We start from the raw sequence: 12,665 nt of genomic DNA on the forward strand, positions 1-12,665 counted from the left end.
ATATATATATATATATATATATATGCATAGATAGATAGATAGAGAGAGAGAGAGAGAGAGAGAGAGAGAGAGAGAGAGAGATACATATATACACATATACAGACATGTGTGTGTGTGTGTGTGTGTGTGTGTGTGTAAAGACGTGTAAGATGTGTATTGTTGAGCTAATATTCAAATATTTATAAGAATCTCGGAACTTAATATTTGACAAACTACATACATATATGTGCATGTGTGAATGTACGTCTGAGAGTATATGTAGTGTTTTTGTTTGTACATGACTCATAAAAATAACTGTGAGTGGATATTCATATAAAAGTGTTTCGAGTTGGCAGAATCGGTGTTCGAGTTCCGCCGAGATCGACTTTGCTTTACATCCTTTCACAGTCAATAAAATAAGGACCAGTTGTGTACCGAGGCTAATGCAATTGACTTACCCCATCCCCACTCCGCAAGTTTCAGACCTTGTGCCTATAGCTGAATGAATCATTATTATTATTATTATGGATGGTGAGCTGGCAGAATCGTTAGCACGCCAGACAAAATTCTTAGCGACATTTCGTCTGTCTTTATGTTCTGAGTTCAAATTCCACCAATGTCGACTTTGCTTTTCATCCTTTCGTGGTCGATAAAATAAGTACCAGTCGAGTCCTGGGGTTGATGTAATTAACTTGTCCCTCCCCACAAATTCCAGACCTTGTGGCTATAATAGAATGAGTGTTTGAAGTAGAATTGTAGAAGGATATATATGCTGCAAAGAAAAATTGGGGAACAACTTTACTGGACGGTCTTCGAGGGAGAGACATTGAACTAGACGAATAGAGGAAATACTGGCGCATCTAGTAGAATTAGTTAGGAACAATATCAAAACAGTAAGTTCGGAAGGTGCTTTAGTAGCAGACAAATCAAAGAATAGAACATGAGAACGGGCAATGTTTGGAATAGATTGGGAAATTAAGAGGCGTCAGTCAGGTTTATAATGTTTTGATTGTTTTAAATGTAGTCTATGTTTGCATGTGGAATGTTATGCCCTTGTGCATGATGGGACATAATATTCCAGTCCTCGTTGCAGTGTGGAGATTTGTGTGTCTCAATTACCCTGAGAACTATGCCAACAGACTGCAAGGTTTCTGGTGAGACCTTTCAAACTGGACAGGTGAAAAGATAAAGATCAGAGTAATATGACCCACTTCTCCTCAGAGTAAAAAATAGGTTTACGTTGCGCCTCATACCTATGTAGAAACAAGTAATGCTACAAAAGCATTGTTGATCATTCAAAACCGACAAGATCTGGGAGACGAGGCAGAAAAGATCGTCCAGAGTCGAGAACAGTGGAGAAAAGTCGTATATAGTATAATGTTTCATAGTAAGTAAACAATACACAGTGAATTAACAAAGTTAATGTAATTGTTAATGAAATACTCCGTGCAAAAATGAAAAGAGCTTGTGACGTTTATGTAGGGCCTCCGAAACAGGGCGGAAGAAACTAGAGACCGGGCTAAATGCTTTATACAGAGTGGACTCAGCTAAAGATGATCTGGTGGTAACTGTAGTTATAAAATGGATGCTGTATTTACACTTTAAGTGTTAACAGCTGTTCAAAACTGAATCATATCTTATTCCAGGAACGGAAACCAAGCCTCTTTAATTCTCTTACATCTTTAAACTATGTACGTTGGCGAAAATTATTAGACTAAGATCTAATCAGTAATTGCTGTAACAGTGCCTCTTAAGGCATGAAGACACTAAGCAACTATCCGGGAGATCTACGGGTCTAGATCCATGTGTGTTGTGGTTTTGTATTCAGATGCATTGTTTTACCCGAGGAGCTGCAATGCTTTTAAAACGGCCCTGGACTGTAATACTTCAGAAATGAGAAGAATGTAGTATTTTCAGCTAGACATGTGTAGTAGAAGAATTTTTGGTGCTTTGAACAAGAAGATTAGGTTATCAAATCCCTATTGCAGTATGTTTTCAATTTTCTGTTCATGACGTATGAGCTGTTGTATATTGATAAGACATTTTTACTGGAAGATAAGAAGGTTCGGAAGTTTTGTCAGTATAGGAGTGTATTGTTGAAAATAATAACCTAAAGGCTCTTGATGTAAAGGAGGAACTATGGGTAAAGATGTATAAATCCTTATGTACATATTCTGGGTGTGCGAGGTGAACGATGTACACGGCCAGAAATGATGGTTAATATTATTTTATACATTAAACTCACCCAAAATACAATCATGTCAAAATACAATCATGTTTTCATGTAAAACTAAATTTTCTGTCTCCTGTTGTGAAATGTGGTAGTTATTCTCAGATAACTACAATTTTCACAACTAATTGTATCACGATTTAGCCACGGACAGATGGCTAGATAAAGGGAAGATAATGAATATAAGGAGCGAAGGGTGAATGACATTCCATCATCTTGTTTTCATTCCCATGGTGATGTGTTGCGTTTATAATAAATTCGCTGAGCATTCACTGATTGAAACTGATTTTCAGTATAATAATTCTGTTCAAGCAAGCCCGACTCGACTTGGAGTTAGTAGTGCAGCAAAGATGAGATGAGGGCCGTAAATTCCATCACTGAAGCTGCAAAGAAGGCTATTACCTTAGGATAAAAAGCACACTGGTGGGTTACTGCTACTGGAATGCAAACCGGAACATGATCAACCCCAACGGGGTCAGCTGGATAAGGGAGTCTGATGTGTAAACAAATACAGACAAATGTAAACAAATCTTTACATCTCTCTCCAACTTTGTTATATGTTTTAGAAAAAGTTGCTACCTTTTATTATTATTTTTTTTTTAGATGAATTTCTGTGGTGGGAAGGGTATCACAGAGCGTTAGAAAAATTTGTTTACATTTATTTACATTTTGCAGTGAAGCTTATAATTTTAAAATTATATGTACACTTACATTAAATTTCAGATTACCCAACATAAATTGCGCTGTGCATAATTATGTCCAATACTGCTTGCATAATTAATTGATTAATTAAAGATGAATCAGTAGATTACACAGTTCAGTCAGAATATAAAACATCAAGCCATACAAATAAGGAGAGACCGACATTGAAGGTGAAGGTGATAGTTTATGGCGGAATATAAAACATAAAACATATTAGAGCTATGACTAATCTTTTAATCTTTTATTTGTTTTTGTCGTTGGTCTGCGGCCGTGCTGGAGCATCGCCTTGAAGGGTTTAGTTGAACGAATCGACCCCAGTTCCTTTTTCAAGTCTGGCACTTATCCTTCAGTCTCTTTAGTTACATTTGCGAGGTCGTAAACGTTTTGACTCCACCTAGTTGGAGCACCTATTTGGAGCCACCTGTTTGGCGTCGCTGATTCAGCGATGACTTATTTGACATCAGATGTTTGAATGTTTCAATTGTTTTAATACCTCTCTCTCTTTCTCTCTCTCTCTCACACACACACATACATTCTCTCAGTTTATGCGTATGAGCATTTATTTATGTTTGTATGTAGTATGGTGTTTCTCTCTCCCTCTCCTCCCCATCTCTCTCTCTCTTTATGATTGTGAGCATATAGTTACGTTTGTATATATGTATACTGTCTCTCGCTCTTTCTCTCTCACTCTCCTTCTCCCCTTCCCTCTCTCTGTTCATCTCTCTCCCTCTCTCTCTCTCTCCCTCTCTCTCTCTCCCTCTCTCTCTTTCTCTCTCCCTCTCTCTCTCTCTCCCTCTCTCTCTTTCTCCCTCTCTCTCTTTCTCTCTCCCTTCATAGTTGTGAGCATCTAGTTATTTACATTATTTACATTTGACGGATATTTGTCCTCATCTTGTTTATTGTTAGCACAACGTTTCGGCTGATATACCTTCCAGCCTTCATCGGGGGTCTTGCGTAAATTTCGAACCTGAGTTCTCATTCCTAAGGTATTTTTCGATGTTGTTGTTTATTATTATTATTATTATTACTATTATTATTATCATTATTATTATTATTCAAGTCACTGCCTGAACTCGGAAGCTTAGGATTAGTAGCCCGCGCTCTTAACCACTACGTCATATGCCCATCCTTCCTTAATACCGGTTCCCATATGCTATTCATATCTGCACTCGGGCTGCTTAGGAGATTGTTCTGTCCTAGCATATGTGCTGCTTCTTCTAGTTTTCGTATTTCGTATTTTCCAGTGCTGTTCTCTGTCTATTAATTTAACTTCATCCCACAGGGGGAAGTGGTCTCCATTTTTCCATACATGATCAGCTATATCCGATTTATCAATATCTCCCGTGTCACAGCTTTGCGATGTTCCTCTACCCTTATTTTGAGGGGGCGATATGTTTCGCCTTTGTATCACCTACCACAGCTGCATGGGATGGAGTACACGCAGTTCTTAGTCATATTCTCTTCTATTGGTGGTTTTACCGGAAAGAGATATTTGCGAAGTGTTGTATTACTCTTGAATACTGTCCTGATGTCATATGGGCCAAATTCTCAAAGTATTCCATGAGAGACCACCTTCCTCTGTGGAATGAAGTTAAAATAATAGACAGAGAACACCACTGGAAAATACAAAGACTAAAAGAAGCAGCAGATATGCTAGGACACAACCTCCTAAGCAGACCGAGTGCAGATATGAGCAGCCTATGGGAACCAGTATTAAGGAAGGATAGGAAAATATTAGATTTATAAGCCCTAAAATTCACTCCATATGGCGTAGTGGTTAAGAGTGCGGGCTACTAAACCCAAGATTCCGAGTTCGATTCCAGGCAGTGACCTGAATAACAATAATAATAATAATAACAACATCGCAAAATACCTTAGGAATGAGAACCAAGGTTCGAAATTTCCCCAAGACACCTGATCAAAGCCGAAACGTTGTGTTAACAACAAACAAGATGAGGACAAATATCCGTCAAATGTAAATAATGTACATAATTCCTCATCTCTTAAATATAGAACTGTAGCATCAAGTTATGTTTGTATGTATACATAATGTCTCTCTCTTCCTCTCTCTCTTCTTTCTCCTCTCTTTTCTTTCTCCTCTCTCTCTCTCTCTCTCTCTCTCTCTCTTTCTCTCTGCATGTGTATATTTTATCGCGTGCCTACGTGTGTGTGTATGTGTTGACCTCCAACGCCAAAAATACACTGTCACCAAAACAAATAGAATGTCCCGTCACCCGTAAAAAACCATCTCATTCTGATGATGAAAGCACTTATCTGAGACGTCACTGAGAGAAATCGAACCTAAGACTTCATGACGGGGAAGCGGACTTCTTACCTACTCAGCCAAGGCTGCCTCGGCTGTATCCTCTTATACACTTATTATCTGTTAAACAAAAGGCAAATGGACTTTTAAATGGGGATGTCACTTACAGTTCTTTAAGATTCAATCAAATTCAGCATTTCATGGTAAGATCCACTTGACATTAACATCTATTTTCTTTCCTTTTTCATATTGCAAGAAGCTGAAGCCATCACTACGACACCTAGTGCTACTTTATAAAAGTAAAGCAGACAGTAGAGACATCATAGATAAGCAAATGCCTACAATACTACCATATATATATATATAAGTGTATATACATACACACACACACACACACACACACACACACACATATTCTTCTCCAATGCCAATTGACTATGCAGACTACATCTAGGATGGGACATTATTCTTGGAATACCTACTTCATTAGTAAAGCCTTCTTTTCTCTAATCAACATGTTACTAGTAATAATAATAATAATAATAATAATAATAATAATAATAATAATAATAATAATAATAACAACAACAACAACAACAACGAGGAGGAGGAGGGGGAGGAGGAGAAGGAGGAGGAGAAGAAGAAGAAGAAGAAGAAGAAGAAGAAGAAGAAGAAGAAGAAGAACAACAACAACAACAACAACAACAACAACAACAAGAGTTTGTTGAAGGGTGCATTTGCCGAATCACTAAGTTATATATATGTCTGTGTGTGTGTAGTTGGAATTTACAAAAAAAAGTCGAAGACAGGTGTGTAAACAACAAAAAGGTGTATTAGTTTAACGGTCGGGAAGGTGAGAAAGTCTTTTATGTTTCTAGCCTACGCTCTTCAACAGAAAGAAACACGAGAAAACAAACAGAGACACATCGTCACTAAAAGTGACTAAGGGTGCAAGTCAGCACCAGCATTGCTAGAAATAAGAGTCAAGACAACTCTTAGCCACGAACAGAGCGTTTTCTGTTCAACAAAGCACTTTCTAATTACTGACAAGCGAGAGCATCAGATCGGCCGGCCGATTTCGGATAGAATTAATCTTCATCGATGACGCTACTCCATTGCCGATGGGTAAGCTAAGTCGACTTGTCTATTTTAGAGAATATACCATGGGAATCAGTGGCTGATTCAGTAAAATGGCAAAGTGAAAATTACAAAAGTATTAAAGTGGTATAAACCTTTTGGTTTTAAATTGCGTCTAGCCATTTTAATAATCTATATATATATATATAATGATGTAATATGAACTAAATAGACGACATAACTGTCAACAATATCTTGAGAAAAATCCTACGATCGGATGACCGATTTTAACCTGCTACAATCTCTTAAGATTCTCTTACATACATTTTAAGAGTCTTCTAGTACATACGGCGTAAGGAATGGAATATGATGACATTGTCTATACGACTGGGTTACAGTGCCAGGTATCCTAGACATCTTTCAGCCGTAGTTGACGAGCAAAAATATAAGAACAACTATATGGAACGTTTACATGTGTATTCGTAATCCTAGCTGTCATGTAAATATGAATTAGACACTTATAATATATGGAGCTGTATTCAGCACTTCTATGTTATTGGTGCGATAAAACTTAGACAAAAAAGTCTATATGAGTGTATGGCACGTGTGTGTGTGTGTGTGTGTGTGAATACAAGTGTGTATGTGTGTGTGAAAGGTATGTGCGATAGGTTAAACAGGAGTTAGCTAGCAATAGAAACTTGTTTCTAAGACTGCATACGAATGTCTCAAGTGTTATGGATGAGAAATACATTGTGTTCGTCATATCATTGACAGAAAGAAAGAAGATATAATGACAAAGGAAGATTATGTAATAAAAATAAATGATACATCTTAGTAAGGATAGAGGAAAACAAAATATTTGATGAGGGTTAACAAAGTTTGCAAATTTCTTGTTATTATCGTTATCGTTATCATTACTGTGGAGGCGCAATGGCCCAGTGGTTAGCGCAGCGGACTCGCGGTTTCGATTCCCAGACCGGGCGTTGTGAGTGTTTATTGAGCGAAAACACCTAAAAGCTCCACGAGGCTCCGGCAGGGGATGGTGGTGTACCCTGCTGTACTCTTCCACCACAACTTTCTCTCACTCTTACTTCCTGTTTTTGTTGTGCCTGGAATTCAAAGGGTCAGCTTTGTCACACTGTGTCACGCTGAATATCCCCGAGAACTACGTTAAGGGTACCCGTGTCTGTGGAGTGCTCAGCCACTTGCACGTTAATTTCACGAGCAGGCTGTTCCGTTGATCGGATCAACTGGAACCCTCGACGTCGTAAGCGACGGAGTGCCAACAACAACATCGTTATCATTATTAAGGCGACGATCTGGCAGAATCCTTAAGCAGGCCAGGATTAGTGCTTTCCAGTATTTCGTCCGTCTGCATGTTCTGAGTTCAACTTCCGCTTAGGTTGACTTTGCCTTTCATCCTTTCAGGGTCGATAAATTAAGTACCAGTGAAATCCTGGGGTCGATGTAATTGACTTTCCTCTTCCCCAAAATTACACATTCAAATTCTGAATTCCAACGTCATACACAACGTTTATAAGAAAAGACCGGTAAATCGAGCCACGGAGATACACTGGATATGAGTGAAAAAAATTAAATAATGAAAGATGAATGTAAAAATACATTACGAAGGATATATCATAAATAATTCATAATTATTTACGAATATATCCATGGCCAAACATGTAATCATAAATTTCATAAAAGAAGTGTGTATAATTATGAATAAATCACAATTATTTTGTGATACCCTTAAAACCAAGAACTTTTCGTCAACGCTTCCTATATGTTTTTTTTTCGTATTTTTTTATTTATTTTTTGTGTTGGTTCTCCTCCTGCCCTTCAAGTTAAGGTAATATTGTTCCCTTTTATGGGATTGTTTCTAAACGTGCGTAGCCAAGTTGTTAGAATTTAGGGTTATAATCATAAACTCATGGGTTCAATTCCTGAATAGGTTTGCTGCGAGTTGTGTCCTTAAGTAAATCACTTCACTTCACATTGCTCCAGTCTACTCGGTTGTAAATAAGTACCAACCGGATGCTGGTGCAGCTCTCTCTCTCTCTCTCTCTCTCTCTCTCTCTCTCTCTCTCCCTCTCTCTCTCTATCTTTCCCCCTCTCTCTAGTTGTCACATCTTGGATGTCCAGCTGGGCTCAAGGTTGAAAAAGCCGAGAGTGCGTCGACGTGTGCTCATGACTACACAATCATCTAAAACAGTTAGCGAAAGCACGGTACACATTACCAGGCCATACACATTCGCCAGTGACTGCTGGCTGCGTTTTACGAAATGGTTCTTTACAACAGCGGTCCCCAACCATCTTGCACCAAGAACTGGTTCCATACAAGACTATTTTTCCACAGATCGGGAGATCACGCGCATAACAAACGCAGTAAAGCGTATAATATACAGGGTGTCCACAAAGTCTGGGTACATGGAGTAAATAAAATCATAACATAAACAATTAAATATAAGACTTCTTTTTCTGGGGTATGTTGAAAGAGAAAGTTTACTCAATAAAGATTACAAATTTATTTATTAACATTACAATTGAATAAAATTCTTTTATTTTAAAAGTATGTGCTAATCCCCGTGTACCCAGACTTTGTGGACACCCTTTATAATTCAATTACAAAGCGGTAAGTCGGTAGAAGCGTTAGTGCAGCGTACAAAATGTTTTACGACATTTCGTCCGTCTTTATGTTTTGAGTTCAAATTCCGCCGAGGTTGGCTTTGTTTTTCGTCCCTTTCGGGATCGATGAAATAAGTACTAGTCGACTACTGGGGTCGATATAATCGACTTATGCCCGCATCCGAAATTGCTGTCCTCGTGCCAAAATTTGAAATCAATATATAATTTAACTGTTACATATATATTACACATGTAATGCAAAAACACCTTGCAGACTGCGATAGTGAATAAAATAAAAATAAAATTTATAAAATTTATTCTTTCTGTGCAACCCAGTACCAAATGATCCATGACCCGATACTGGCTGACGACCCAGTGGTTTGGGCCCCTGCTTTACATGATTAAATGCTGTTAGATCTGCTTCCTACTAACTTTTAAGAATGTAACAATATGGATATGTGCTATCTAATGTATTATTTATATGTGATACATGTGTGAACGTATATGCGTGTGCTATGGACATAATGTCTCAACTGGTTTCACATCGTCAGATGATCCTTGAGTGACCTTTAACAGAGTCCAGTTTAAAACAAAAATATATTAGAATTTTCCTGCGTAAAAGTGGTCCATATTTGTCTTGCGTTTTTAGTCCGTTTTTCCTCTGTTTTTCATGTTCATATTTTCATTTATGGAATGGGGCAGTGAAAAGTGCATAAGTACCCAACTCAGTAAAGAACATAGAAGTTGGAGGGAATATAAATTTCGTATACTGAAATTACACCTTACAACAAAATACTCACAGGAAGTTGAAATAAACACCGGAAATACTTTTCCCAGCGCAAACACAGCGAGATATATTCAGAGGTTTTGTAAGCTTTTCTTCTAAATCCATCTTGATGTTGTAAACTCTTAAAACCTTCCGTATTGTCAGTAGGGTTTGAGCCCTTAGCCTATACGCTAAGCTTGAGCGCGACAAGGAGGAACGCTATTTTGTGCTAAAAAGTACGTACAAACACGAAATACACGCACAAACATGCACGCGCACGCGCACGAAAAACATACACGCAAACACATTCATATATACACATACATATATATGTACACAAATACTCACACGTATATATACATGCATACACGTACGTATATTCATGTGCGTGAAAGAGAGAGAGTGAGTGTGAAAGAGAGAGTGAGAGAGTGTGGGAGGGGGGCGCGTGTGTGTGTGTGTGTGTTTGTCTGTCTGTGTGTGTATGTGGCTCTGTGTGTGTGTGTATTTATGCATATATACATACATACATACATACATACATACATACATGTGTTGCGCATCATTTGTATGTACGTATATTCCTGTATATGAATGTATGTATGTATGTATGTATGTATGTTGGGTTGGATGGATGTTTGTGCCTGCGTATGTGCTTGCGAGCGTACATATTCGGGTTTGTGTGTGTATTTTTGTGTGTTTGTGTGTATGTGTTTGTGCGTTTGTGTGTAAGTCTAAGCGTTTGTTTAGCCTGTTTTATTTTCATATTACAAATAAATGTAACGAAAGAACTGGAACTCAACATAAAACATAACTCATAAAAATTACTTTCAAAAACATACTTTCCCAATGGTTTTTATAACTTTGGTTTTATAGGAATGTAAAACAACTTGAATAGAAATTATAGGGCTTTAAAATTTCAATAAAACAAACAACACATTTTCAACGCGCGATAAATCATTAAAAATGTTCAAGTCTCTGGAAGATTTCAATGCACGATGCAAGGGAGAGAACTTTTCATGCTTTCTCGTTTGTAATGATTTTCATCTGCGGAAATATTTCTTTGAAAATGAAACCAAAAATTGTGAATACAAAATTGTTTTCTTTGCAATAGCACACCTAAATTATGTGATTTAATACGACTATTGCACGTGTACGGGTGTGTGTGTGTGTGTGTGTGTGTGTGTGTGTGTGTGTGTGTGTGTGTGTGTGAATGAGGCCGGCTTTCGATGGGGATTTTTTTTTATTTCTGTATGTATGTACATAATGTATGTATCGGAGTGGCTGTGAGGTAAGAAGCTTGCTTCTAGGTTCAGTCCCACTGCGTGACACCTTGAGCAAGTGTCTGTTATTATACCCTCGGGCCGACCAAAGCTTTGTGAGTGGATGTGGTTGACAGAAACTGAAAGAAGCCCCTTGGATAGATAGATAGATAGATAGATAGATAGATAGATAGATAGATAGATAGATAGATAGATAGATATGTGTATGTATGCATGTCTGAATGCATATACACACACGTGGCATACACATATGCATGTATGTATGTATCCTTTTATTTGTTTCAGTCATTTGACTGCGGCCATGCTGGAGCACCACCTTCAGTTGAACAAATCGACCTCAGGACTTATTCTTTGTGAGCTTAGTACTTATTCTATCGGTTACTTTTGCTGAACCGCTAAGTTACGAGGACGTAAACACACCAACGTCGGTTGTCAAGCGATGATAGGCGGGTAAACACAAACACACACACATACATATATATACGACGGGCTTCTTTCAGTTTACGTCTAACAAATACACTCACAAGGATTTGGTCGGCCCGAGGCTATAGTAGAAGACACTTGCCCAAGGTGCCACGCAGTGGGAATGAACCTGAAACCATGTGGTTGGTAAGCAAGCTACCTACCACACAGCCAAGCCTGCGCCTATGTATGTATATGTATTTTATATACATGTGTGTGTGTATATGTGTGAGTGCATGAATATATGTATGTATATATATATATATATATATATATATATATATGCACATATATTTATATAATGTATGTGTGCGTGTGAATGTATATTACAGACAGGCAGACATTTAGACAGACACGGGGACACACAGGCAGACAGAATGATTGATTGATTGAATGTGTGAGTGAGCGAGTGAGTGAGTGAGTGAGTGAGTGATCAAAGACATCGAGTGAGGGCGCTCGCTTACGCAAAAGTACACATACACGCAGGGGAAATAACTACAGATTTTCTTCATGTATAATCACATATAAGCCACAAAGGTTCATAGATTCATATTTTAGACGCATTTTACTGAAATCGTTTGCTTCCGAATCTCTTTATTAATATAACAATAGAACAGAGTTTTCATTCCATACAATTCCTCTTTCTTCGTCATTGTGTTTGACAAGCTTAACAATTCTTTATACCATCAGAATATTAAGATCAAATGCAACGTTCTTAGTGACCAGGTAGCATGTTTCGAGCGACGAAAATTTACGACAGCATATATATTAGTTTCAATCTTTTGGCACAAGGCCGGCAAGTTCGAAGGGCGTGGAGTAAGTCGATTACATCGACCCCAGGACTCAACTGGTACTTATTTTATCGATACCGAAGAGATGAAAAGTACAGTCGACCTCGGCGGAATTTGAACTCGGGATATAAAGACGGACGAAATGCAGCTGAGCATTTTACCCGGCGCAGTAATGATTCTGCTAACTCAATGCTTTGTATGGTATTATTTATAATAGAAAGTGGCGAGCTGGCAGAAACGTTAGCACGCCGGGCGAAATGCTTAGCGGTATTTCGTCTGCCGTTACGTTCTGAGTTCAAATTCCGCCGAGGTCGACTTTGCCTTTCATCCTTTCGGGGTCGATAAATTAAGTACCAGTTACGCACTGGGGTCGATGTAATCGACTTAATCCGTTCGTCTGTTCTTGTTTGTTCCCTCTATGTTTAGCCCCTTGTGGGCAATAACGAAATAGGTATTTCGTCTGCCGTTACGTTCTGAGTTCAAATTC

At 38.2% G+C, this 12,665-nt stretch overlaps 1 protein-coding gene across 1 annotated transcript in view; it reads left to right on the forward strand.

Moving 5' to 3' along the window:
• LOC106884224 (GTPase-activating Rap/Ran-GAP domain-like protein 3) overlaps nucleotides 1–12,665 on the forward strand; it is a 1,434,052-nt gene that overhangs the window by 1,129,261 nt on the left and 292,126 nt on the right. The window lies entirely within an intron of this gene.

Source organism: Octopus bimaculoides, chromosome 2 (genome assembly GCF_001194135.2).
Source record: "Octopus bimaculoides isolate UCB-OBI-ISO-001 chromosome 2, ASM119413v2, whole genome shotgun sequence".
Taxonomy (NCBI): Eukaryota; Metazoa; Mollusca; class Cephalopoda; order Octopoda; family Octopodidae; genus Octopus; species Octopus bimaculoides.